Source organism: Berghia stephanieae, chromosome 14, assembly GCF_034508935.2.
Source record: "Berghia stephanieae isolate SIO BIC M18660-M18661 chromosome 14, UCSD_Bste_1.3, whole genome shotgun sequence".
Taxonomy (NCBI): Eukaryota; Metazoa; Mollusca; class Gastropoda; order Nudibranchia; family Aeolidiidae; genus Berghia; species Berghia stephanieae.
Window position 1 is genome coordinate 8,487,757 of NC_088373.1, and position 5,000 is coordinate 8,492,756.

Below are 5,000 nucleotides of genomic sequence, written 5' to 3' on the forward strand. Positions count from 1 at the left end.
CCTTCGTCAATGGTAGAGAAAAGATGGGGTTTTGAATAATTCAAAGGACGGAAGTGGCATGCGCACACCTAGATGCCCTCACCCTAGTTAAAGACGGTAAATTTCCGGTATCTCAACAAACATGAATCAATAGCCGAACGCGTGTAAGGGTTGGTAGGTTACCTCTATCACCTTCTTATCTCTATGGTCTTTGACGAGGAGGGCACGAGCTTGGTGTTTGTTTATCTTCTTTCAATTTGTAATTCAAAATGGCGCAAACATTTACTCTAGCTCAGTTCCCATGACCTTAGCACATGCTTTTGTTTTGTTTTTCTTTTTGGCGAAGTAGGAGTTGTCAGATTGGTTTAAAAAGTCCAAACTAGTTTGAGAATTGCATGTCAGAATGTAGATAGATATTGTGAGGTAAAGTTTTATTTCATTCACTATCTCCATCAACGATCTGATGCTTATACTATTTTGACGTTTTAGATTAAAAAGTAGAACACAATCAAAGTCTCAATGAAAAGAAATTACTATTTTTAAAAACTGGAATACTTAAAGTTGAATCTAAGAAGACGGGAGAAAAGCGTCGTTTCTTTTTCACGAAACCCGCCGACACCAGCCTAAACCCGCCGAGTCCCAGGTTCACTTCTCACAGGTGCACACTTCCCTGAATCTCCGGTTCACTCCCCACTGTACTGTTGCCTACTTCCCATTACTTAGTCCGATATTGTCGGGTGTCGTCGGGTTTCGTAAAAAAAGTAATTGTTTTTTTTTTTTTGTTTTTTTTTTTACGAAATCTGCCGTAACCCAGTCCCAGGTTCACTCCCCAATGGTGTACACTTCCCTGAGTCCCAGGTTCACTCCCCACTGCTGCCTACTTCCCATAACTTTGCCAGGTTCGTCAGGTTTTCGTCGGGTTTCCTCGGGTTTCGTCGGGTTTCGGCGGGTTTCCTCGGGTGTCAGTGGGTTTTGGCGGGTTTCATAAAAAAAAAATAAAAAAAAGAAACACCGGGAGAAATGTTCAGTTTTTGGTATTGGTATCGATAACCATTTCATGACACGATTACCTACCATCGATTCCTCAGTTTCTACGTAAACTATTCGTTTACTATTTAGTTAAAGAAGCTAAAGAAGTTTTTTGAACCCGAAACATTGATGAGAATTATTGTGTTCAAGACATTTCTAGACATGGGAATGGAAGTGAAGACAAGATAACTGGTCCAATTTTTAAATTGGACAAGTATATATATATATATATATATATATATATATATATATATATATATATATAGAGAGAGAGAGAGAGAGAGAGAGAGAGAGAGAGATAGTTCGAAGATGACGTCACTCAGGTCTTTGTTATTGTTTTTTGCCATCCGCGTTTATGAGTAATGCTCACTGAACTGTATTAACCCGACTATAAACGTTCATGGATACACACAGTTTTGTGTGTTGGTCCGTTATACTTCCGGATGGCAATGTTATGAGCTTCTTAGCCAAGCGCATACTAAAATGTATATATATATATATATATATATATATATATATATATATATATATGTATATATATATATATGTATATATATATATATATATATATATATATATATATATATATATATATATATATATATATTGTTTTTTTTGTTTGTTTGTTTGTTTTGTTCGTGAGGCTAGAAAGGATTTTAGCCAAGATAGAAATTCGTTTAAACGAATGTGTAATCTAACCAAAATCTACTTTTACTCATTTGTATTCTTCAACACCTATCATAGAATTTACAAAAAACAAAAACAAAAACAAACAGATAGTATGCGCTTGGCTAAGAAGCTCATAACATTGCCATCCGGAAGTATAACGGACCAAAACTGTGTGTAACCATGAACTTTTAAAGTCTGGTTAATACAGTTTAGTGAGAATCACTCACAAACGCGGTTGGCAAAATACAATAACAAAGGCTTGAGTGACGTCATCTTCGTTCTATCTATAAAGATATATAAAGGTTTGAACGATCGGAATTTTTTTTTTAAAAACCCGAAAAAAAAGAAAACAATACAATTGTGTCTAACGTTTAAATTTAAATAAATTTATGGGAAACGGGGCGGGAACAAGTGGTTTGAAAATGGTCCTGGAACAGAAGCAAAGAGGGTTGACGGTGGTGGGAGGAGATATTGTAAGGAGGAAGGGGGGGGGGGGGGGAGTGACAGGCTGGATGGAGCCGATCAACCGATTGTCCGAATGATTTAGATTATAGGGCTCCAACAGCCAGATACTCTCTCCAAAAAATGGTAAAATTTGTTATTTATGGACTTGTTGGTGTCCGGATATATTGATGTATACAATGCCAAAAACGTCTTTACCTCACTTATAGCCTGACACGAGAACCCACTCGGACTTATAGTTTGGCGTCATTTTAAAAAAAATGTCTTGTGTAGCGTCTAGTGAGTTGTCGTTAGTATTGGTGGTCAAGGAAACAATAGATAGAATGCGCTTGGCCAAGGAATTCACAACATTGCCATCCGGAAGTATAACGGACCAACACACAAACTCTGTGTAACCATGAACTTTTATAGTCTGGTTAATACAGTTTAGTGAGAACAACTCACAAATGCGGTTGGCAAAAACAATAATAAAGGCCTGAGTGACGTCATCTGCATACTATCTATAAGTGTGATTCCATCAGTTGAACTATTGAATAAAACTCATGGTTTGTTTTCTTTTGTGACCAAAGACTTGTCTTTTGACGTCATTTTTTGGTCATTGTCAGGCTTTAAGTCAAAGATGGCTACCGCATAACCAGGACAATATCGTGCCTTATGCGCTTATTTATAGATAGAATGTTGTTGAAGTCACTCAGGTCTTTGTTATTGTTTTTTTTTGCCATCCGCGTTTATGAGTAATTCTCACAAAACTGAATTAATCAGACTATAATATAAACGTCTAAGGTTACACATAGTTTTGTGTGTTGGTCCGTTATACTTCCGGATGGCAATGTTGTGAGCTTCTTAGCCAAGCGCAAACTATCTATATGAAGAGTGGTTTCCCAAATTTTCCTAACATCGTTTCTCCCATTTTGACATATTGAGGATTATTTCCCTTAAAAATCCTCATTCGGTCTTGCATTTTATCATATTTAAACTTCAAATTCACACAAATCTAAGGAACGTCTGGTGTCAAAGGGCATGATCTTTATCAACTTTCCATGTGCTCGAGGTCATTGGTCACATTGCAAAATGGGCTCAAAGTGACTTAACTAGTGAAAAGTGTTCACATATTTTGAACGATCTAACAGGTCATTGTGTTCAGCTTGACACATGGGTATGTTTACAACTTTTATAAACAAAGCAGCGTGTTTACATTTGTTCAGAAATGTCCAATCGTTGGTCAGCAACGATTCATGTGATTGATGACTCGTTTGAACGAAAACATGGATATAGATAGATCGAAGTTGACGTCACTCGGGTCATTGTTATTGTTTTTTGCCATCCGCGTTTATGAGTAGTTCTCACTAAGCTGTATTAACTAGACTATAAACGTTCATGGTTACACACAGTTGTGTGTTTTGGCCAGCTATAATTCCGGATGGCAATGTTGTGAACTTCTTAGACAAGCGCATACTATCTATAGATAGTATGCAGATGACGTCACTCAGGCCTTTGTTATTGTTTTTGCCATCCGCGTTTGTGAGTTGTTCTCACTAAACTGTATTAACCAGACTATAAAAGTTCATGGTTACACAGAGTTTGTGTGTTGGTCCGTTATACTTCCGGATGGCAATGTTGTGAACTCCTTGGCCAAGCGCATTCTATCTATAGATCGCTCCCACCCAGTGATGCGCACGAAATACAATTTGATTTCAATTTATGTCATGGAAGGAAAATCTATTAATTAAGAATAGAAAGATCGACTTAACGAGTTTAGGAAAACCAGCCTTCATATTTTCTACTACTCCTCTGAGTGAGTATAATGTAGCATATTCCGACAGAAAAGAAATATGGAATAAGATTCAATAGTCTGACGTCACGTCCGTCCAGCAACGAGCAGCTTGGTTCTAAACTGAGTAAATCGGTACTTTTTATTCTTCATGCTAGCTAGAACTTTTTCCCATGTCATGTGTTCACAGAATGTATAAAAGTAAAAAAATGATCAGATTTATAATGTTTTGTTCCTCTGGTTACACTTTTATGCTCGTCGGAAAAGTATTTCATAAGGGCATCCGCCATTGTTCCGATAGTTTAGAACGACCTACTAAGTTACTATGGATCATTACGAGGGAAGTTACGTCACAATTGTCGAACCCTATTGAAATGAACATCCGCATATTTTTTTAGACGGAGAGTAACGGGTACCAATTTGGCTTCTTTTATTTCTATCGGTATAATGTGAAGTAACAGTTTGCTGGCCAAAATGAGAAAAAAAAAAAAGTTTTTGGCCAGATTACGACAGTATCGACTGATTAGGTGATGGCCTATGGCTGATCTACATTGAGAAGAGGCAATTTGGAATGAAGATGGTGGGGAGAAGGGGCGTGGAGGGGGGGGCGGGGGGGGGGGGTAGAGGGAAGGCTAACGGGGGTGGGGGAGGGGGGTGTGTGTTTGTGGTCTAGTTTAGATATGTTGCAATTTAAGTTTTTGTTGTTATACTTCTTTTAATTGTTGTGGTTATTATTGTTGTTGTTGTTGTTGTTGTTGATGATGATGATGATGATGATGATGATGATGATGATGATGATGATGATGATGATGATAGTGTTGTTGTTGCTGTCGTTGTCGTTGTTATTGTTGAGGCTGTTAATGTTGTTATGTTGTGTCTCGTTATTGTTGGTATCTGTGTGTGAAAGTGGGCAGGGGGGGGGTGGAGGGGGGGGGGGGAGGAGTAAGTGTAAGAGGGCGGAAGGGTAAGTGGAAGGAAATAGGGGTGGGTGGATGGATGACAATTATAGTCTACTATTATTGTCGTTGTCAATTTAGTGTTCGTTGTTGTTGTTGTTGTTGTTGTTGATGTTGTGGTTGTCATTTTAGTG